This window comes from Bubalus bubalis, chromosome 12 (genome assembly GCF_019923935.1).
Source record: "Bubalus bubalis isolate 160015118507 breed Murrah chromosome 12, NDDB_SH_1, whole genome shotgun sequence".
NCBI classification, from domain to species: Eukaryota; Metazoa; Chordata; class Mammalia; order Artiodactyla; family Bovidae; genus Bubalus; species Bubalus bubalis.
In genome coordinates this window covers 75,672,248-75,697,224 of record NC_059168.1, presented here as the reverse complement: position 1 = coordinate 75,697,224, position 24,977 = coordinate 75,672,248, and positions in this window count along the sequence as shown.

The window sequence follows — 24,977 nt, the reverse complement described above, 5'->3', positions numbered from 1 at the left end:
TTGTTTCTTGATGAGTCTGGCTAATGGTTTGTCAATTTTATTTATCCTTTCAAAGAACCAGCTTTTGGTTTTGTTGATTTTTGCTATGGTCTCTTTTGTTTCTTTTGCATTTATTTCTGCTCTAATTTTTAAGATTTCTTTCCTTCTACTAACCCTGGGGTTCTTCATTTCTTCCTTTTCTAGTTGCTTTAGGTGTAGAGTTAGGTTATTTATTTGACTTTTTTCTTGTTTCTTGAGGTGTGCCTGTATTGCTATGAACTTTCCCCTTAGGACTGCTTTTACCGTGTCCCACAGGTTTTGGGTTGTTGTGTTTTCATTTTCATTCGTTTCTATGCAAATTTTGATTTCTTTTTTGATTTCTTCTGCGATTTGTTGGTTATTCAGCAGCGTGTTGTTCAGCCTCCATATGTTGGATTTTTTAATAGTTTTTCTCCTGTAATTGAGATCTAATCTTACTGCATTGTGGTCAGAAAAGATGCTTGGAATGATTTCTATTTTTTTGAATTTACCAAGGCTAGCTTTATGGCCCAGGATGTGATCTATCCTGGAGAAGGTTCCATGTGCGCTTGAGAAGAAGGTGAAATTCATTGTTTTGGGATGAAATGTCCTATAGATATCAATTAGGTCTAACTGGTCTATTGTATCGTTTAAAGTTTGTGTTTCCTTGTTAATTTTCTGTTTAGTTGATCTATCCATAGGTGTGAGTGGGGTATTAAAGTCTCCCACTATTATTGTGTTATTGTTAATTTCTTCTTTCATACTTGTTAGCATTTGTCTTACATACTGCGGTGCTCCCGTGTTGGGTGCATATATATTTATAATTGTTATATCTTCTTCTTGGATTGATCCTTTGATCATTATGTAGTGACCATCTTTGTCTCTTTTCACAGTCTTTGTTTTAAAGTCTATTTTATCAGATATGAGTATTGCTACTCCTGCTTTCTTTTGGTCCCTATTCGCATGGAAAATCTTTTTCCAGCCCTTCACTTTCAGTCTGTATGTGTCCCCTGTTTTGAGGTGGGTCTCTTGTAGACAACATATGCAGGGGTCTTGTTTTTGTATCCATTCAGCCACTCTTTGTCTTTTGGTTGGGGCATTCAACCCATTTACGTTTAAGGTAATTATTGATAAGTATGACCCCATTGCCATTTACTTTATTGTTTTGGGTTCGAATTTATACACAATTTTTGTGTTTCCTGTCTAGAGAATATCCTTTAGTATTTGTTGGAGAGCTGGTTTGGTGGTGCAGAATTCTCTCAGCTTTTGCTTGTCTGAAAAGCTTTTGATTTCTCCTTCATACTTGAATGAGATCCTTGCTGGGTACAATAATCTGGGCTGTAGGTTATTTTCTTTCATCACTTTAAGTATGTCTTGCCATTCCCTCCTGGCTTGAAGAGTTTCTATTGAAAGATCAGCTGTTATCCTTATGGGAATTCCCTTGTGTGTTATTTGTTGTTTTTCCCTTGCTGCTTTTAATATTTGTTCTTTGTGTTTGATCTTTGTTAATTTGATTACTATGTGTCTTGGGGTGTTTCGCCTTGGGTTTATCCTGTTTGGGACTCTCTGGGTTTCTTGGACTTGGGTGATTATTTCCTTCCCCATTTTAGGGAAGTTTTCAACTATTATCTCCTCAAGTATTTTCTCATGGTCTTTCTTTTTGTCTTCTTCTTCTGGGACCCCTATGATTCGAATGTTGTAGCGTTTAATATTGTCCTGGAGGTCTCTGAGATTGTCCTCATTTCTTTTAATTCGTTTTTCTTTTATCCTCTCTGATTCATTTATTTCTACCATTCTATCTTCTAATTCACTAATCCTATCTTCTGCCTCTGTTATTCTACTATTTGTTGCCTCCAGAGTGTTTTTAATTTCACTTATTGCATTATTCATTATATATTGACTCTTTTTTATTTCTTCTAAGTCCTTGTTAAACCTTTCTTGCATCTTCTCAATCCTTGCCTCCAGGCTATTTATCTGTGATTCCATTTTGATTTCAAGATTTTGGATCAATTTCACTATCATTATTCGGAATTCTTTATCAGGTAGATTCCCTATCTCTTCCTCTTTTGTTTGGTTTGGTGGGCATTTATCCTGTTCCTTTATCTGCTGGCTATTCCTCTGTCTCTTCATCTTGTTTAAATTGCTGAGTTTGGGGTGTCCTTTCTGTATTCTGGCAGTTTGTGGAGTTCTCTTTATTGTGGCGTTTCCTCGCTGTGTGTGGGTTTGTACAGGTGGCTTGTCAAGGTTTCCTGGTTAGGGAAGATTGTGTTGATGTTCTGGTGGATGGAGCTGTATTTCTTCTCTCTGGAGTGTAATGAAATGTCCAGTAATGAGTTATGAGATGTCTATGGTTTTGGGGTGACTTTGGGCAGCCTGTATCTTGAAGCTCAGGGCTGTGTTCCTTTGTTGCTGGAGAATTTGCTTGTTATGTCTTTCCCTGGAACTTGTTGGCCCTTGTGTGGTGCTTGGTTTCAGTGTCGGTATGGAGGCGTTTGATGAGCTCCTGTCAATTAATGTTCCTTGGAGTCAGGAGTTCCCTGGAGTCAGGGATTGGACTTAAGCCTCCTACTTCCAGTTATCGGTCTTAATTTTACAGTAGTTTCAAAACTTCTCCTTCTATACAGCACCACTGATAAAACATCTACGTTAAAGATGAAAAGTTTCTCTACTGTGAGGGTCACTCAGAGAGGTTCACAGCGTTACATGGAGAAGAGAAGAGGGAGGAGGGAGTTAGAGGTGACCCAAATGAGATGAGGTGGAATCAATAGTGGAGAGAGTGGGCTAGCCAGTAGTCCCTTCCTTATGTGCACTCCACAACTGGACCACCCAGAGATGTTCACGGAGTTATACAGGGAAGAGAAGAAGGAGGCAGGAGACAGAGGTGGCCAGAAGGATAAAAGGGGGAAATGAAAAGGAGGGAGACAGATCCAGCCAGTAATCAGTTCCTTAAGTGTTCTCCACCGTCTGGAACACACAGAAAATCACAGAGTTGGGTAGAGTAGAGAGGGGTTAGGGAGGAGATACAGGTGACCTGGTGGAGAAAATGGAGAGTCCAAAGGGAGAGAGAGCAGTCAAGCCAGTATTCTCGTACACTAGTGAAAAATGGGTCCTGAAGATTGGGTTCTTAAAGGTACAAAATTGGTAACAAATACATAAAAACAAAAATTAGAAATCTAGAGTAGAGTTTGGAATTTCAAAAATGCGATGTTAATGAAAAGGAGAAGGAAAAGAAAGAGAGAAAAAACGAACAAAGAAAAACAAACAAGGTCGTGAAAGTAATAAAGAAACTACAGGTACAAAATTGATAACTAATACCAAACAGCAAAAATTAAAAATCTAGAGTAGAGTTTGGAATTTCAAAAATACAACGTTAAAAAAAAAAAAAGAAGAAGAAGAAGAAGAAGAAGAAAAATAAAGAGAAAAAACAAACAAACCAACAAAAACAATGTCACAAAAATTATAAAGAAAATACAGGTACAAAATTGATATCAAATACCAAAAAGCATAAATTAAAAATCTTGAGTAGAGTTTGGAATTGCAGATATACGATGTTATATAAAAGAAGAAGAGAAAGAAACAGAGGAAAAAAAAAAGTCACAGCAATTATGAAAAAAACTATAGGTACAAAATTGATAACATATATCAAAAGGCTAAAATTAAAAATCTAGAGTAGAGTTTGGAATTTCAAAAATGCAATGTTAAAGAAAAGAAGAAAAAGAAAAAAGAAAAAAAAAAAAAAAAAAAAAAAACCACGGTCAAAAAATTATAAAATATATATATGAAGTTTGCTGAAGAAGAAAAAAAAAAAAAATAGGGTCTTTTTTTTTTTTTTTTTTTTTGCAAAGTAATAGTTATAAAAGTGAAAATTAAAGGACAATAGAGGACTTAAAAAATTTTTTTTAATTAAAAAAAAAAGAAAGAAAGAAAGATTGATCGTAAAAATAGTAAAAATATATCTAGGTCTTTCTCTGGTTTTGTTGTGAGTATTGTGGGTTCAGTTCATTTTTGGCAGTTCCTTAGTCCGACTTATATTTCTCAAGATCTATAGGCCCCTTTCTATGTAATCCGTAGTAACCACAGGGTTTTAATCTATGGCCTGTAGCTTCCAAGGCGTTTCCCTCTGTTATAGCTTCTTCTGTTTGCTGGTCTCTTCAGTGTCTGGTTCCCGCCCTGACACAAAGGGGACGGTGGAGGACCCTATTTTTTTTTTTTTTTTTTTTTTTAATTTAGGCTCACTTGTTCAGCCGCGCTGTGGGGAGGGAGGGAGGGATGCTGCAAACAGATAACACTGGCCTGCGCTCGCAGTGCCTCGGCCACACTGGGTCTGCCCCCGCTCATGGCGCGTGTAACCTCCCTGCCCACAGTGCTTGGGCTCTAGGTTGTTCTGCCGGGAACAATCAGAGGCCGGCCCTGGACTGAGCTCCCAGGTCCAAGCCGCTCAGGTTCAGGCACTCGGGTAGTCCTCAGAGGCGCAGACTCGGTTGGGCCTGCGTTTTGTGTTCTTCCCAGGTCGAGCAGCTCAGGTGATGAGGTGTTTGGCGGGCGCCAATGCTGCGACTTATCGCCTCCCCGCCACTCGGTTATCTGGGTGTAAAACCGGCGCACCTTCTCAGGCAGATGTTGACCGTCCAGACCCCCAAGAAGTTTTAGTTAGCAAAGAAGCCTGCTTACACTTTTATAGATAGTGTCTCTCTGGGGCTGCGATTGCCCCCTTCCGGCTCTGGCTGCCTGTCACCGGAGGGGGAAGGTCTGCAGCCGGCTATCTCTGTTCAGTCCTTTGTTCTGTGCGCGGGCCTGGCGGTGTCTTAGGTTAGGGCTGGCTTTTCGCGTGGTAGATATGCCACAGTCTGGTTTGTTAGCCCAAATTATTTCCCTCAGATAGCGCTCAGGACATTCGGCCCGATTCTTACTCTACGGGACACAGCCCGCGCCGCACTTCCCTGCCCAGCCCCCGCTTGCTAATGCCGTGTGCAGGCGTCTGCGCTGCTTCTCCGCTGGGGGAGTTACCGTAGGGCTCACAATCCGCGATTTTTAATTGTTTATTTTTTTTTTTTCCCCTCCCTTTTATGTTGCCCTCTGTGCTTCCAAAGCTCGGCACAGATTCGGCAGTGAGAGGGTTTCCTGGTGTTTGGAAACTTCTCTCTTTTTAAGACTCCCTTCCCGGGACGGAACTCCGTCCCTCCCTCTTTTGTCTCTTTTTTTGTCTTTTATATTTTTTCCTACCTCCTTTCGAAGAGTTGGGCTGCTTTTCTGGGTGCCTGATGTCCTCTGCCGGCTTTCAGAAGTTGTTTTGTGGAATTTACTCAACGTTTAAATGCTCTTTTGATGAATTTGTGGGGGAGAAAGTGTTCTCCCCGTCCTACTCCTCCGCCATCTTGGCTCCTCCTCCATGTTGAGGATTTGACAGAAAACAACAAAATTCTATAAAACAATTTTCCTTCAATAAAAAAATGAAGAGAAAAAAAGGATGAGGCAAACAAAAAAAGCAAGGTAAAGAACTCATTGTCAATTGATAAAGCAGTCAATATAAGCAGACTTAAGGATGACCAGAACTATTAGATATGTATATTAAAATAGCTCTAATTAATACTTCAAATAATCTAGAGCAGGGGGTCAGAAAACCCTGGCCTTCAGGAAAAATTCAGCTTCTTCTTACTTTTGTAAAAAAAATTTAATGAACACACCACATTCATTTATAATTATTGAGGGATAATTTTACACTAAAATGGCAGAGCTGTATAATTGTGAGAGAGTTTGTAGATCCTACAAAGCTTAAAAGATTTACTTTCTGCCCTTTGACAAAAAAAAAAAATTAAAAATTTGCTGATCTTGAGCCTAATGGAAAAAAGTTGACAATAAACATAAACAAATACAGAATATCAACAGAGGGATTAAAACTACAAAAGTCAAATAGAAATTCTTCCAATAGAAACTACATCCGAGATGAAGAATTTCTCTGATAGGCTCATCAGTGGGGTGAAAACAGCATAGCAATAAATTAGCTACTTGACAATATGTCAGTGCCAATAGAAATTATCCCAGTTGAGACACAAAGATGAAAAGGGGAAGGAAAAAAATGAACAGAAAATATAAGAGGAGTGGGACATATCAAATATTCAGTGGAAATGTAGTTGAAGTCCCAGAAAGAGATAGAACAGAATAGAGGAAATATCTGAAGTGATAATGAATAAGAATTCACCCAGCACTGTCACCTAAACCTGTGGTTGGTTAAATGACCAGTAATCTGGAGAGTTGAATTATGTTCTGACATAATTTGGACTTCCTGGTGACTCAGATAGGAAAGAACCCACCTGCAGTGCAGGAGACTTGGGTTCAATTCCTCAATCAGGAAGACCTCCTAGAGAAGAGAATGGCTACCCACTCCAATATTCTTGCCTGGAAAATTCCATGGACAGAGGAGCCTGGTGGGCTATAGTCCATGGGTCCCAAACAGTCAGGCATGACTGAACAACATGGACAGAACAGATTTATAATATAAAACACAGTTCTAACCTTCATCCTGTACTTTATATACTGCTGCTGATATTTATGTGAAAATACAGGTTTAGTACTCAAATTTTGGATGACATTGATTTAAGACACAAAACAAATAAAAGTGGAAGAAGAGGAATTAATACCATCCAGATTAGCTTACTTATACAAGGGTTAAACTATAAATATAACCACAAACTTCAAATACATAATATTACAAACCAGTAAAACAGAAGATGAAAGAGGCTTGGCTTAATTGCATATCCAAGGTATAAATGGATATACATGAAAGCGAGTCTTGTACAAACCAGTATCTGTGTTTGATGAGACTCCTCAACAAATGGACACAATCCCAAGTGGTATTTGCAGAGGTGGAGAATTTAATGTGACCAAAGAAAGAACCGGACATGGAACAACAAACTGGTTCCAAATTGGGAAAGGAGTATTTTGTCACCTTGCTTATTTATACATACATAATGTATTTATATCATTATTTATACAAAATACATCAAGGCTGTAATTTGTCACCTTGCTTATTTAACTTATATGCAGAGTACATCCTGCGAAATGCTAAGCTGGATGAAGCACGAGCTGGAAACAAGAGTCCCTGGAAAAATATCAATTAACTCAGCTACGCAGATGATACCACCCTTATGGCAGAAAGCAAAGAACTAAAGAGCCTCTTGATGAAAGTGAAAGAGGAGAGTGAAAAAGCTGGGTTAAAGAAAGCTGTGGTACATATACACAATGGAGTATTACGCAACCATTAAAAAGAATACATTTGAATCAGTTCTAATGAGGTGGATGAAACTGGAGCCTATTATACAGAGTGAAGTAAGCCAGAAAGAAAAACACCAATACAGTATACTAACGCATATATATAGAATTTAGAAAGATGGTAACAATAACCCTGTATGCGAGACAGCAAAAGAGACACAGATGTATAGAACAGTCTTTTGGACTCTGTGGGAGAGGGAGAGGGTGGGATGATTTGGGAGAATGGCATTGAAACTTGTATAATATCATATATGAAATGAATCGCCAGTCCAGGGTCGATGCATGATACTGGATGCTTGGGGCTGGTGCACTGGGATGACCCAGAGGGATGGTATGGGGAGGGAGGAGGGAGGGGTGTTTGGGATGCGGAACATGTGTATACCTGTGGCAGATTCATGTTGATGTATGGCAAAACCAATACAATATTGTAAAGTAATTAACCTCCAATTAAAATAAATAAATGAATATTTTAAAAAAAAGAAAAAAAAAACCTCAGCATTCAAAAAACTAAGATCATGGAAACTGGTCCCATCACTGCATGGCAAATAGATGGGGAAAGAATGGAAACAGTGACAGACTTTATTTTCAGGGGCTCCAAAATCACTGCAGATGGTGACTACAGCCATGAAATTAAAAGACGCTTGCTCCTTGGAAGAAAAACTATGACAAACCTAGACAGCATATTAAAAAGCAGACACATTACTTTGCTTACAAAGGGCCATCTAGTCAAAGCTATGGTTTTTCCAGTAGTCACATGTGCAACTGAGAGTTGGACTACGAAGAAAGCTGAGCACCAAAGAATTGATGCTTTTGAACTTTGGTGTTGGAGAAGACTCTTGAGAGTCCCTTGGACTGCAAGGTGATCAAACCAGCCAATCCTAAAGGAAATCAGCTCTGAATATTCATTGGAAGGACTTATGTTGAAGCTGAAACTCCAATACTCTGGCCACCTGATGCAAAGTACTGACTCATTGGAAAAGACCCTGATGCTGGAAAAGATTGAAGGCAGGAGGAGAGAGGGAAGACAGAGGATGAATGGTTGGATGACATCACTGACTCAGTGAACATGAGTTGGAGTAGGCTCTGGGAGTTGGTGATGGACAGGGAAGCCTGGCATGCTGCAGTCCATGCAGTTGCAAAGAGTCATACACGACTGAGCAACTGAACTGAACTGAACTGAAAGAAAGAACCCCTTTTCAGAAGTCTTCAGCTAGCCTATTGAAATCAGTGGACCATTTGACAACTACATTATTAATAAGTAGAAAAACTATACTGTATTCAAATGTAAGTGGCAAGAATGATTGAGAAGACTTGAAACCACAGCCCCTGAACAAGAAATGTTTAGCTTGAGAAAAGTCAATGTAGTCAAGACATGAAACAATTCTCACAAGTAGAAAGGGAGTTAAACTTGTTTTGTATGGCTTCAGGAGACAGAAATAAAACATGATTAGAAATTCTGAGAAATCCAATTGTAGTGTGATATATTGGGAAACTTTCTAACAGAGCTGTCTACAATGAAATGTGCTGCCTTATAAGGAAATGAGCTTCCACTCACTACAGATGCCCACATAGAAATTTTATAATGCAGAGAAGACTTAACCATAGGATTGGTGGTCATGTGTAATACCTGGTCTTCCTACCTGGACATTCTACACGTCTATAATGCTTGAAGAAGGAAGCCATATGGAGAAATGAAAAGGGAAGTGTCACTAAAACAGGGCTGGATTTAGGAGGAAAAATAAATCTCACCTTTCATGTTTCTTTTGAAACACTTGTCAGACAACCTTGGGAAATGTTAAGTTGGAAATTAGTTACATGGTCTGGAGTTTAAAGAAATCTGAGCTGGAGATAACTTTGGGTATGTTCATTGTGCAAGTTTGGGTATGTTCATTGCACACCACTGGACAGAAACATTAAATGAAATTTTTTAAATAGTATATTTTGCTTAATACAATGTATTCAAATATTACCATTTTAGCAAGTATCAACATAAAAATTATTGAGATAAAAATATTCTTTTGTTTTTTGTAATAAGTCTCTGAAATCTGTTGTGTGTTTCACACTTCTATTGCATCTTAATTCAGATACCCACATTCCAAATGCTCAGTAGCCACACCTGGTTAGTGTTATTTACCATACTGGACAATATAGACAGAGATGATCATTAAATTCTTTAAAATCGATAAATACAAGGAAAAATGGCTGCAGTCACCAGCCATGAAATTAAGTGACTACAGCCATGAAATTAAAAGATGCTTGCTTCCTGGAAGAAAAGCTATGACAATCCTAGACAGCATATTAAAAAGAAGAGACATTATTTTACCAACAAAGGTCCATCTAGTCAAAGCTATGGTTTTTCCAGTAGTCATGTTTGGATGTGAGAGTTGGACTATAAGGAAAACTGAACCCCAAAGAATTGATGCTTTTGAACTGTGGTGTTGGAGAAGACTCTTGAGAGTCACTTGTACTGCAGGGAGATCCAGTTAATCCTAAAGGAAATCAGTCCTGAATATTCATTGGAAGGACTGATGCTGAAGCTGAAACTCCAATACTTTGGCCACCTGATGTGAAGAACTGACTCATTTGAAAAGACCCTGATGCTGGGAAGGATTGAAGGCAGGAGGAAAAGGGGACAACAGAGGATGAGATGGTTGGATGGCATCACTGACTCAATAGACATGAGTTTGAGTAGGCTCTGAGTGTTGCTGATGGACAGGGAAGCCTGGCATGCTGCAGTCCACGGGGTAGCAAAGAGTTGGACACAACTGAGTGACTGAACTGAGGGGAAAATGCTTTAGAATCAAGCATTGAGAAAATCCAAATAAGGAAAGTAAGATATAGCCAACAGAGAGGAAAAATCTGGGAAACTTTATTGATATGAGAGCCACGAGAAGAAGGTGAAGGTGTGTGGGATCAGTCATGCTAAATTCTGCTTCAAATTCAGAAATTAAAAAAAAATCGGTTAGATTTAGATTATGCAGCAGAACTGGGTGCCATTAGTGCCTTGTAGACAGGGCTTACAGCAGCTATATGGCAGTGGATTGAATAAGGACAATTTGAAGTCAGCTGTTCTCAGAATAAGTAGTAATGTGCTCAGACGCTGTGGTTCTCTGCCCAGTCAGCCAAGGGCTTTAGCTCTCTGTTGGTTGATCCATTAAAGGAAAAGAACAATGGGCATGCTTCAGGGCACCATCTCAGGAGACTCCTATGCAAAGCACAAAAATGAAACAGCTGCAATACCTCCCTTCTGTGCACATCCCCTTCTTTTGTAGTGGATTCTTTTAGAAGATGTAAGCTTTCTTCCTATTCTTCAGTCACAGTCTGGGATAAAAATTGCTCAAAGCAAAAAATAAGGCATTTCCTCCTTTAAAGGAAGGATTCCCTGGACATCTTTGGGCAAGGAAGGGATGGAGAACATCTTCACACGTGGAGCTGAGATACTGATGGTAACTTCAGAACTGACAGGTAGGCACCAGGTGTGTGAGGCCCCTGTGGTGGCCACCAGGGAACAAAGCCATGTGTTTATATAACCTGGTCTCAGCTCCATTCAGGCAGATCTTCTCTAAGACCTGTCTATAAGGTGCTATTAAATAAACTGTACCTGCATGCTCTGCCAACCACAGCAAGAACAAAGCTAGGTCCCACAATACCCTCACTTAAGGGGCAAATCCAACATTCTTTATCATTGCTATCTACAGAGCTGCCTCCATTGGCCAGAGACCCCCAAACTACCTCTATTACAAGTGATCATATTCCCTGGAAAAGAAATGGGATAGTTAATCAGCTATACTCCAATACAAAATAAAAAGCTTTTTATTTAAAAAAAAAAAAGAAAGAAATGGGATGGAAAAGAATGATATTTTCAGAGACAACATATCTTAGACCTAGATGCAGTCTCAGTCCTGAAGCATCAGACTCTATCAACAAAACTTCACCTTCAGGCTGATGGGTTCAAACGAAGAACACATTAAGGTCCTATTATATGGCCTGTTTGCCTTCAGTTGACACATGGCAAGTCTGTGCTCATTCATTTACTTGTACATCATGGAATAAAAGAGGAATAAAAGAGGGCTGAGTTCTAGCTCTGTGTGATGTTGAGCAAAGCCAGTCCCTTTTCTGGGCCTCAGTCATTTCATCCTTTTCAATTCCGATATGATATGATCCTACCTCCATCCGTTCAATGCTCTCAGGTTTCTCTGCTACTCCAGGTCCCCCTAGAATCTCTGTTCTCTTGAAAGCTGTTTTCTCCTGCCTGCTCACTCAGAGGATTCATGATGACTGTGGTTGCCATAGGAATGATTCATCTATCATAAAGGTGGCTGCATGAGATCACAAATACTCAAAAGAGAGCTAGAAGGAGGGAAAGTGATATTCAGAACTAGGAAATAGATCCACACTGAATGTGGATGACAGCTTAATGAGAGGGGGAGATAAAGTTCGTGCATCTTCTATAACTCTCTTGTGTGTTTGAACTTCTCTGAGAGCATAAGTGCAGATCCACTGTCTGATATGTCTCCCATGACCCCTCCCATGCCCACTTGAGACACTTCCTCCACAAAAATAGAATGAAGTGTATAAGCTGCAAAGAGGCAGCCCCCACCTCCCACCAGCCTGGTTGTGGGATGAAAAGGGAAGGTCAGGATAGCCTGGGGTGATGCTTGACACCATGCCCTGGGCATCCACCTCTGGCTGCTTGTTTATGATCATTCACTTGTCATTTACAAGAAAGGGCTGAAGATGATTTTGAAAAGATTTAGTTTTCTACATAGGCTGTGTAATATTTGAACTCATTCTTCTTGAGATAGACCATTTGTATTATAATATTATCCAGCTGCCAGGGCTTGAGTGGTCATTTCCTTCTTGCATCTCCCTAATAGGACTTCACAACAGCCTACACTCTAATTCCCACCCCAGAATGAGTATTGAAACTCAGCTGTGAATTGAACATCCCCCCAATCCTGGTCATTGACTGAGGCCCCTATTCCAGCCACAGATAGCCATCCTTCCAAGCCTAGCCATGGACAGACCCCTCATTCAGACCACAGACAATCCTATGGTGGGCCAGGGAGTGGACACATTTAACTTGAGCCAGTTATCTCACCATGACCCTGGAAGGGAGCAGAGGAGGAGAGGGGGGTGGTCACTGCTGGCCAGTTCCACACGGGGCCACACCTGATTGTGCATGTCTCACCAAGGATGGGTCACAGGCATCTTTATTATGAAATACAACACATTCAATTTACAGTTTCCTAGCAACAGGATACCAATCAGGTGACTGTAGTTCAAGGGTTCAAGGTCTTTGGTAGGAAGGAGCTGGGAGAAGCAGGGGAGGGTGGGAGGACTTCCCAGCAGGAGAAACAATTGACAGTTCAGTTTCAGGATGAGGAAACCAAGCCTGCAGAAGAAGGAACCTCAGAGAGTTTGCCTTTCTTCCTTCAGACTCTTTGAAGCAGGAATTCGCCCTACTGCTGCTGTTGCTGGCTTCTCACTTCTGCATTAATCACTAGTATTGATGCATCCAATTCCAAATCATGAGGCATGTTCTCGAATTACACACAGAGCTTGCTCCACGCACAAAACATTGGCAGTAGAAGACAAATCAGAAGAGGAACAATTAACTTTCTCAGGCTACTTCCCCTAGCAAGCTGGCTAAGCTTGGGAAATGCTGCAGTCACCAAGTCAGGTGGTTAGGTCCTGAAACATTATCCTGTGGTTCATTCCCACTCTTTTTAGCGCCTGCAAATTTATTACATAAGATATTATTTTGTACTCAATTTAATTAGTTATAACTATTTGTAGTCATTTGAAATACACTCCATGTTGATGAAAATAATTAGTGTAGGGCTACTAAATATTTACCTAAGATATGAATCCAAGGGGAATTTGATAAATTTAATTAGCAAGAACTAATTATTGTTATGATAGGAGTTAGGGTTTAATAAATATAATTACAGAGTACAAATGATGGTTTCTTAATTAATAGATACTAGTTGCAAACACAAGAGCCATTATCATATTTTCATGCAGGACATGCTATTCAGCACACCTTCCAGATGTCAACTGAAGCAGCCATGGTGACTTACAATAAGAGGAGCTAACACTTGTAAAGTGCTTCTACTGTCGGGCACAGTTCTAAGAGCTGTTAGCGCACGAGTTCATTTCATCCTTAAAACAACCCTACTGTTGTCCACACTTTACAAGTATAGAAACTGAGGCACAGAAAAGTTAAGCAACTTGCCTAAGATTGCATAGCTAGGAAGTGGCAGGGCTGGCACTGAATCCCATGTGGTTTAGCTCTAGGGTTCATGCTGTTTTCTAGTGACAGTATCTAAGCCAACCAAACAATAAAAATAAAAAGTGTGAATGTTCAAAAGACCAAGAACCAAAATCCTCAAGTCCGCTTCGCTAGTCAAATATGACAGATGTGTGCTATTTGCTGATATCATTTACACAATAGTGGAGACTCTAAAGAGACCCTGAAGGCACCTGGCCTTGGGTCGTTTATGATTTTGCTGAGGCTCAGATGTGGAATGGCCGAGGTGCTGAAATTGATGAAAATAAGAGAGCCGAGCTGCATGTTCAGAGCTGCATTCCAAGAATACTCTGTGGTGCTTCTTTGGCTCATTTAGCACATTCATTCTATTGGGAAACTTGCTACCATCGTGGCATTTGCAAGTTTGGAGAATTCAGATGGTATCAGGGATCTGCTCTTGTTCACTGTCGTTCAGTCACTAATTGTGTCCAACTCTTTGTAACCCCATGTGTGGCAACACACCAGGCTTTCCTGTTTTTCATTATCTCCAGAGTTTGCTCAAATTCATGTCCATTGAGTTGGTGATGCTATCTAACCATCTCATCCTCTGCCGCCCTCTTCTTTTGCCTTCAATCTTTCCCAGCATCAGTCTTTTCCAATGAGTCAACTTTTCACATCAGGTGGCCAAAGTATTGGAGCTTCAGCTTCAGCATCAGTCCTTCCATTGAATATTCAGGGTTGATTTCCTTTAGGATTGACTGATTTGATCTCCTTGTAGTCCAAGGGATTCTCATGAGTCTTCTCCAGCACCACAGTTCGAAAGCATCAATTCTTCGGCACTCAGCCTTCTTTATGGTCCAACTCTCACATCCGTACATGATTACAGGAGAAACCATAGCTTTGACTTTAGGGGCCTTTGTTGGCAAAGTGATGTCTCTGCTTTTTAATACTATGTAATAACTATCGGGTCGCGAAGAGTCGGACACGACTGAGCGACTTTCACTTTTCACTTTCATGCATTGGAGAAGGAAATGGCAACCCACTGCACTGTTCTTGCCTGGAGAATCCCAGGGGCGGGGGAACCTGGTGGACTGCCATCTGTGGGGTTGCACAGAGTCAGACACGACTGAAGCAACTTAGCAGTAGTAGTAGTAATAACTTTGTACTCCAACAACTCATGGAAGTGCACCTCATTCAGTTGAGAATCTTTAAAGTCAACAGCCATTTAGTTAAGGGCTTGGTTTGTTCATTTTAATTGGAGTATAGTTGCTTCTTTACACTGTTGTGTTAGTTTCTGCTGTGCAACAAAGTGAATCAGCCTTATGCATACGTAGACTTCATTGGATAAAGGGGAATGTGTGAGAGACAGCTAAAGAAGTACAATGAGTCAAAAAAGAGATTCTACCAAATGCTCTTTTGCATGATAGCTAAATCATGTGATACCTGGTGGGACATAAGAATAAAACTTCTTTTTGTTGCTAGATGATAAAAATTTTTTAAATTTTTGAATAAAGTCAAGAGTCCTTTCACAGTTATCAAAATGATCCTGAATCACTGCTGCCTATATAACCACAGAGACGACAAGTTCCACAGGATCAGGCCCTGAGCATTTATGCTCCTTATCAGAAAATGCCTTTCTTCAAGAGGGTCTGTCTCATCAGTAATATGATATCAGCATAGGACTCTGGTAATGTCCCTGTTGATGAATTCACAGGGAAAGTGCAGACCCATTATACTCCCCTTGGTGCCAAAGATATTCTGTAAGGACAATGACTTTTACCTGGGGACAATTACATAAGGTAATCCATGTCAATGAGCTCACTACAGCCCTTGAGCTATATCCAGTATAGGTTGTATATTTTCCTTTATTTGTAAGAAATGAAAAAGTGAAGACTTTGAGTCAGTATCCAGGATCCCATTATAATAGATTAGTGTTTCAGGAAGCCCAGTGGAACAGCCTCACAAGTGCTTATCCTTACCTATGGTTGGATGAGCTCCAAGTGAGCTAGATATGAAAATTATTGATCGCCAATCCCAGATGAAAGCCGTGGCAGGAGGAAATACAGATCAGGGATTCCTCCCCAGCACATGCTCTGTTTGAGGAGCTGAAACTCATTGCTATGCCCACCTGTCTCTCAGTATTTCACAGGGTGGTGCTGAGGATCCCTTGACTTGGCCTGTAAGGAAAGTCCTTGCTTTGCTCTTGAGACCGGGGACCTGACACAGTGTACACATCACTTGGGCCTCCGAGGACAGCCTGGCTTGCAGAGATCAGTTTCCTAAGTAGATTTGTTGACAGCAAAGTATATGGAGAGGAAGGCAAACAAGCAATGTTTGCCAGGTAGAGACATCGCCTGCAAGTTTCATGCACTGCACCTGTGTCCCCTGCTCTGTCCAGATCAGAAATCTGCCCTTCTGCCCCCTGATCTGGTAGCAGCCTTCTGAATCAAGAGCTCCCTCAGAAGGCAGACCACATTTAGGGGTAGGTTGCACCCTAAATGAATCCCTCAGAAATATCCAGGTTACATCTGTAGCTCACCTTACTTGTAATTGAGAGACCTGGCTATAAACTTCCCCTTGGTTCTATGCTGAGTCATACAGCAGTGACATTTTTCCGTTGGTCACATGCTTCTGGGGCTTCCCTGGTGGTGATGGCTCAGTGGTAAAAAATATGCTTGCCAATGCAGGTGATGCAGAAAACATGGGCTTGATCCCTGGATCCGGGAGATGCCCTGGAGTAGGAAATAGCAGCTCATCCCAGTATTCTAGCCTGGGAAATCCCATGGACAGAGGAGCCTGGCGGTCCATGGGGTCACAGAGTCAGACATGACTTAGTGACTAAACAACAACAACAGGCTTCTGGATTCTGTCTGCTGTTCAGTGAGAGCTCTGCTTATAGAATGAGATCCTAGGGTGTCCCAGAATCCAGCTCATCACACTTTAATGGACAATTCTTCCTGCCCTTCATCCTTGTTTACGTAACAGCTGACAAGTCAGTGCCTTATTCTGTGCCCCACTACACGATGTTTGGCCATCAAATATGACCCAAGAGTTTCTCAAAATTGGTCATTTTGTTGTAATTGGAGAAATCACTGGGTATCAGTAAAGTGAGAGCCAAGTGAGATCTGCGTTGGGAAGTGAAGTGTACACCTGACACTAACAGAGGCAGGCCTAGAATCCAAGTCTTCTGATCCCAGTTCAGTGCCCTTGCACTGTGTGCAAAATGATGCAGAATGTCGTTCTAAGAACTCCTGTCCCATCGGCCTCACCAACTGCCATTTTGAAATCTGGACAGTGTTTGAAACGCAAGGTCTAACTTCTTCCAAAATGATTGAGTTATTCACATTAGCAATATGAAGCAAGACCATTAGACTCAACAAGTGATTCTGAGAGCTTTTCTCTAGGAAGAAGATTCACTGGCTACTATCATAGGCACCAATCTCCAGATCCCAGCTCATATTATCTCCCAGCATCCATCCCATCAAGAATTCTTTCACCTATGCCTTTGGGACACTGGAGAGTGTCAGGGCTTCATTCATGGGGTAAATGGGTAATTGTTATCAATAATGCGAAAGGATGGCATTAAGAGGGGGTTGTACAAACCCAGATTGTCTATGGTCCAGGGCTTTCTATTCAGAGTGGAGCTCTGGAAGGTTTGGGTTGGTGCCAAAGAGAAAAACCAGCCTGGAGATCAACTCTCTTGGGCTCAGCTTTGTTTTGAAGAAATGGCATCTCTCCCTCTGGTCAATCCTGAAACACAGTTTAATCTAAAGGGAGCAACACGGGAGAGGGGAAAACAAGAAGATGAGAAAAACCAATAAATAGTAATAACAGGAAGCAGGAAAAGACAGGCCTGGATGTGCAATTCTTTTTGTGCCTGTTAAATGAACTCTGGTGGGGATGAGGAGAGAGAATTATCCTATTTATATATTGAAAGGAATTTTAAATATGCATAGGCAGGGAGAGAGGATCCACAGAGATTGAAATGCAAAACACAGCATGATCAGTGCATCTCCCCTTCTATCTCCCAGTACCACTAGCAAGTTCCTTGCACCAATTTCTGGAAAGCTCCTTCTAAAACTCAGAGCCGTCCTTCTGCTTATTCAGCATTTCTGTCCTAGAAAAGCAATTCTGTTTTTATAAAGAAATGGGCCTTCATTTGCAAAACACCCTGCAAAGGAATTCAGACAGGAAAGGAGTTCATAATTATACACTGATGCACACAGGTCCAAGCAACCCATTCACACAGAGAGACACAAGTACACAAACATATATAACGCACATGCGCACCTCCTTCTGCATCACAATCTCCTGGCTACTTGGCACTAAGGCTTTAGACATTGTAGGTTCGTAACATGCACATGGAAAAAAGCTTTTTTGCCATCATGCAAGGAAACACAGGGGAGCATGGATTAAAGAGCAGGTGAATGTCACTATTCAACTGAGCACAGTCATTTGAGGAACATGCAAAAGACAGAAAACTGGTCATAATTCCTCACTAATATACTTCATCCACACTGAAAAAGCAATCCTTTGACTGACACAAATCTCTCCTACCTTACAAAATCTTCCCACTCACCATCCCCACCAAGCACATGCTGCCTCTCCTAAAATAGCAGGAGCTACTGTCCTCAGAGGCAAATAAATCCTAGAGTAGCTGCTTCTGGCTTCACTTCCATGGACTAACACACCCTGAGTCCCAAACCAAAGCCCTTAAAGAAAGAGGAATGGCTAAATAAAAACCAGACCTTTGTCGACCTTCTTACTGTTTCCCCGCCCACAATCTCCCCCTTCCTCTCTCTATCTCACAAGTTCATACAACATCCCTGGCTGGCCCTGTTCAGGTCTGTAGACTTATAGAATTTATTCACTGACCTGGGTATTACTTTGGGAAAGTTACCACTCTCTGGTTGCTTAGGACAGAATATTTTAAAACTAGGAAGTTTGCTGACAGAAAGTCAAGACCTTCAAGTTTTTATAATAGGCTTCCAATCAATAATTAAAACACAGAGGAGAAAGGGAAGAGAAGGAGGATGAATTGTGAGAGCACATTCAACAACCCAGTGTTGGCTCTCTGTCGGTTCTGCATGGATTCTTCCAGTAGGAGGACATCTTGAACGATTAGCCATGTAGCTTGACCATCCACCCAAGACCCAGGAAGGAGCCCTTTACCAAATTCCTGACCTATTTGCAGGCCCAATCCCATTCTGCAGAGTTGGCCTGGCTAATATCTCTACACTTTACATTTAACATCACTTCCTCTAGAAATCTGTCTCAAAATGCTTCCCCTTTGACATCTGAATCATTGCAGTTTGGAGAGAGAGTGCTGTGAGGATAGGAAAGATGACTAATTCCATACTCAGGTACTGAGACCTCAGGATTTTGTGATTTCTATGGAGAGGCTAGGTGATGAGAGGCAGTGAACAGCTGGCTTTCTGGGCCTGGATATCAGAGCGGAAGACTGGCTCCAGAAGCAACCAGGAAGCACCCAGCATATGAATTGTCCTGAAGGCCTTGGTGTGAGGGGAGTCCCCAAGGGTAGCCAGGGCTCGAGGCCTCCCCCAGCAGCCACCATGTAGAATGGAGATGTCAAACTCAGAGGAAAGGGATGAAGTTGGAGCTCTACGTGAAGAGTTTTCTATAGGCCCAGATTCGTGATACCAGGGCCATAGGAATCATCATTGCTGTAATTACGTTAATGTAACATTTCTCACTGAGAATCCAGGAAAGTGCTTACATCTACATTACGCTTTCAGGCAATCAAAGACCAGATTTTTTTTTTAAAGCCTGAAAATGGTATTAATGTGTGAAAAACACTTAAAAAAAAAAAAACACCAATATCTTAAGAACAACTGGGAAGCATGTTTCACCAGGCGGTCTACAATTCACAGCTCCAGCCTGAGCACAGGCTTATAAAGACAGATAACAAAGGTGCCTCCCTGTCTGAGGAATTAGCACCTGACCATCCACCGCCTTCAAGCATGGCACCTACATAGAAGTAACTCACCCTTTGATTGCCATTAAAGGTCAGCATTTCTTAGTGTTGATTTGCAAGCGAGAGGCTGAGGGAGCCCAGAACCAGGTCTCCCATTAGGCCTCATTACCACTAAGGGTGGGTGAATGAAAACTACAACAGCCATCCCTCTGGGTGCCTTGATGCCTGTATCTTCCACCTTGCCTGTAGCCTTCCCTAAAGTGATCCAGGCTGAGATCATGGTGCTAGGGGATTTCTTCTCCAATGGAAACAGAACTAGCATTTGGCCAAACATAAAACCATAGATGACCCGGTTAGAGGGAGGGAAGCTATGTAGGCTTTAAGCCTCTTCCCCCTAATTCCCCTCATAAGGACATTTGTAGAGCCTCGCAGGCATCTGCTTCTGAGCTTTTGTGTCTGATGGTACTGTCTTAACCTTCTTGTACCTTTTATATGCTGTCAGCCTACCTATGGCTCCATCCTGCTCATCTTTCATGGTACAGATTAAGGACTACCTCTCCTATGATGGCAGACCATGTCAGTGAACTAGCACCACCTGTTCATGAATAGGACTCTGCCTAGACTCTTCCTGTGGCCTCCCATCCAGGTACCTTGTATGTCCTAGAGGATACCACCCTTGACACATCACCCATAGCCCATCCCACTCTAGCTCAGAGCACTATCCTTTCTTATCAGAATGTGAAAGTTCTTTGTCTTAGTTAATTCTCCCTTCAATCCTTCTCACATACAGAAAACAGAAGGAGCTTTCTATAATAAGCATCAGACTTCTCCATTCCTCTGTTAAAAACTCTTTAGACCAATCACTGGCTTCCCATGCATACAGGATCAAGTCCAAACTCCTGCCCATGGCTGGCAAGGCCCCCACAATCTAGCCCCTCCCCTTTCTTGCCAGATGTAACCCCTGTGCAGGACAAAGTGTGCCAGACAACGAAAGAGGTGATTTTATTCAGGTGTCATAATAGGAAGAATGGATGAGAAACATATCAAAGAATAGGAAGGGGCTTTGAATCTGATAATAGACACAGGTAAACCAGGGAGTCATGGGTAAGGCCAACAGAAGTCATGAAGGAGAAATGAGACGGCCCTATCTAGGCATATGAGAGATCAGGGTAGTGGTTTTTATAGTTAGATTTTATTGGAACACAGAAGGGTGGGAAGATCTCTTAACAGTTACTGCCTCCAGGAGCAGAGCGCTCAGGTAAATTGCATGTCTTCCCATTTCACTCCACCATGATGACCTCCAGGATAGACACACTCACCTGAGCTATGTTCACATGCCTGGGACAGGGCTCAATTTGCCCTCTGTGGATGAAAAGCCCTTCTTTATCTTCTATGCTTGACCACTTTTCAAGGTTCAGTTACCTTCTACATAAAATTTTAATCAGAACCCACGTTGTTGTGGTAAGGATTAAATAGGGTGATGTAATTGAAGTCCTCTGCACGGGGGACCCAGTGAGCCCTGAAATAAAGACTTCTAAACATCTTTCCTGGCTGGGCCCTTCAGGAGGGGTTGCCTCTGCTGTACCCCACTCAACTCATCTGTCTTCACACCTGAGACTCTAGGACCCAGTGACCGCCATGAGCTCTTTCTCACGCTTTCAACAACCATTTACTAATCCTCACCGGGTGAGCAAGACAGCCCCGCCACCAGCTCACATGGAGATCACAGCCCCTGAGGCTACAATGAGTAAGTGAACAACTGCAGTGCAAAGGCGTGTGCAGGCACTAAAAAGCTGCTAGGTACTCACGCTCTGGGGGATAAAAGTAGACAGTTGACCCAGATCGGGGTTGGATGCAGGAGGGTTTCTGGGAGGAAGTGATCGGTAAGCTTGGATGAGGGAAGGATTTCAAAACATAATTTGTAAAAGATCTAGACACAGGAAGGGGAGAGGAAGCAAGGAAGTGGGAAATGCTTCACTTAGGACAAGAGAGCATGTCACACCTTTCTTCGCCATCCTAATCTACACACACACACACAAATAGACACACACTTTCACGCACAGGCGCACACGGACACTTCCCTCGTGGTTTATCTTTGTTCTGCCTTTAAGCATCAAGGTGTGAATAATGAACCTTTTATCCTACATTTTGGATGGATTGTCTGTGTCTGAATTTTTTTGTTTTGGTGCTGATAGTAATCTAAGTCATTAACCCTGATAAGCACCCTTTAATTTTTGTTTTTTTTCCTTAGAAGGTAAATGGGACTAGAACTTTACCCAAAGAGCTGGGGAAGAGAGGAAGGAGGTCACATGATAAGCACTCCATAAACGTCTCCTTCTCTTGCTCCTGAGCCAAACCTTTCCAGCAGCAAGTGTGCTGAAACCTGAGCACTGTGTGTATCGTGGCACTAGATACTGCCTCAAAGAAACCAATGTTTTAGAAAGCTTCTTCCAGGCAGCACACATGAGGACCCACTCCTGGGACTCCCAAGTGCTGGGAGCAGGGCTACTGATAGGTAAGTGGGGGTGGGGGCCAGGGCCAAAGAAGTGGGTGGGGCAGTCAGTACAGTCCCAAATTGCCTCTCTGGGAGAAATGAATTCATTAACTTCAACTTCGAGTCCTCATTTGTTTCCTGCATGGAGGGATTGCTGTAGATGGGCTGCTTAGTGACAACACCCACAACACCTGCGGCAGGCTGGGCACATGGCTGTTGCCAAGAGCCAGTTGCAGTTTGCATGCAACACCACCCTAAGCCACTGCAAGGTCTCTATGAGCTCTGCTTCACCAGCCATTCACCATCAGCCCCTGCAGACACACCATGGACCCTCATTACCAGCCAGAAACTCCCCTGTCTACAAAGCTCAGTTCAATCCATTGCTCCATCACCCCTGCAGAAGGCAGTTCAAAGGCCAAGAACACACAGAGGATTGTCAAGGATTTATAAAGGAACTGAGAAAAAAATGCAGTGTCACAACAAGAGGAGCCCTTGGGAGACAAGATCAGCTTTATTTTGCAGGGTGAAAAATGAAAACATGTGGCTCCTTGTTCAAAAATTATTAGCAATTTCAAGGTGGCAAGAGCAGAGCATGAAACCAAACCTCAGATACTTCTGATCCCAGGGCCCTGTTTGACTGCACAGGTTGGACAAACAAAGTCAGCCCTGCTGAGAGGTCACATCATTCAAACCTTATTTTATGGGTGAGAAAATTAAAGCCTAGAAGCTGAAACCCTTCTCTTTTTCCAGTCCCATGTCATTTTCATGCGGTAGGAGGCCTCCACACTGGTGTTCCGCAGTCATGAATTGTTCATTTACAAATTGTGCAATCCCAGGCAAGTTACGTAATCTCTTTCTCTCTCAGGATCCTCATCGGTAAAATGGGGGTAATAATAGTACCGACCTCAAAGATCATTCCATAGACTTAAACACAATAAGATGCGGAGAATTTAGAAGAGTATATGACCTATGTGTGTGCTCAGTTGCTTCAGTCGGGTCCAACTCTTTGCAACGCTGTGGACTATAGCCCACCAGGCTCCTCTGTCCATGGGATTCTCCAGGTAAGAATACCGGAGTGGGTTGCCGTGCCCTCCTTCAGGGGATCTTCTCAAGCCAGGGATTGAACCCATGTCTCCTGCATCTCCTGCATTGCAGGCAGATTCTTTACCCACCGAGCCACCTGAGATGCCTGTATGACCTATTGTGGCTCCCAGTAAACAATTGCAATGTTAAATACTGGTAATAGCAATGATGATGGTAGTATTTCAGTAGGCTCTTACTTTTGTTTCCTTTGGGTGGCTTTACTTTTCTGTATCAGGGCGAGGACACCTTTGACAACACTAACTATGAACTACCTCACCGTGGTTTGTAGGCCTAAGGGATTTAGGCCAGAGTAGGTACATCAGGTCTAGAGAAAGGCTGCTGCTGCTGTTGCTGCTAAGTCACTTCAGTCGTGTCCAACTCTGTGCGACCCCGTGGACAGCAGCCCACCAGGCTCCCCCGTCCCTGGGATTCTCCAGGCAAGAACACTGGAGGGTTGCCATTCTAGAGAAAGGCCAGGCTCTGTAAAAAGCTGACTCAAGCAGTCCTACTCCTGGGACCATGTAGCATTTTCTCCCATCAAAGATTGGGCTGTCTAAAAAGAAGGAGAAAATTTGTGACAACATGAATAGATCTGGAGGGCATTATGCTGAGTGAAATACACAAGACACAGAAATGAAAATACTGCATGATCTCAATTATATGTGCAATCTAAAATAAACTCATAGAACCAGAGAATAAAGTGGTGGCTGCCAGAAGCTGTGAGGAGTAGGAAATGGTAGATGATGGTTAGATGATACAAAGTATCAGTTATGTAGGATAAATAATTTCAGAGTCTGATATACAGCACAATGCCTATAGTTAACAATGCTGTATTGTGTGCTAAAAATCTGCTAGGAGGGTAGATCTTAAGTGTTCTCACCACGAAATAATAATAATCAATAAAAAGGGGGTAGAAGGAGACTTTGGGAGGTGATAGATATGGTTCTGACCTTGATGGTGGTGATGGCATCACAGATGTATGCATGCGTGGCAAGATGCTTCAGTCGTGTCCAACTATCTGTGACCCCATGGACTGTAGCCCACCAGGCTCCTCTGTCCACAGGATTCGACAGGCAAGAATACTGGAGTGGGTTGCCATGCGCTCCTCCAGGGGATCTTCCTGACCCAGGGATCGAACCCACGTCTGTTATGTCTCCTGCATCGGCAGGCGGGTTCTTTATTACTAGCACCACCTGGGAAACCCCTATACATTAGATGTGTACAACCTTTTATGTATCAATCTTATCTCAATAAAGTGGTTTTAACAAGTAAAGTTCTTAGTAGATTAAAAGAAAAAAATATATAAGGCTGAGCTGCATAAATGCAGGGTTTCTCAAGCTGGCTTCATCTACTTACCAGCAGAATGTCCGGCTGTGCTTGCCAAAAGTTCACATTCCTAGATCCCAACTTGGACCCCATAAACCAAAATCTCCCAGGCTGGGATCCCACCTGTAGAAATTCTTATTTCACACTCAAGAGTGAGAACGACTGGCCAAGGCCAACTGCAGGTGCACGGTCACCCACAAAACCTCCAGGGTGCAGCACCGGCATCAGGCGTGGCGTCGCCCTGGCTGCTTTGGGCTGTCTGTCCCCATGGTGATCTTGCACGGGCAGGGCACCCAGCAGGCACCAATTAGAGCATGTGGGTTGGCTGTCAGATGGTTCACTGAACACATCTCACATCTAACACACAAGAAAGGCGACCGCTGTGCCAGCTGGTCAGGCTGTTCCATCTGGGCCTGGTCCAGGGGGAGTCTGGCTGGGGTCCTGAGAGTGACCCAGAGAGGCCGAGCATGTCACTGCACACAGTGTCTTGCTCTTTGCAGCCTCCAACTGTGGGACATCTCGTCCAATTCTGGAATATCCTCAAGCCTCACAGCTTACTGCTAAAGCTCTTGAGCTATATTAAAAAAGAACAAGGGCCATTTTAAGCCTCCCTTTAAACA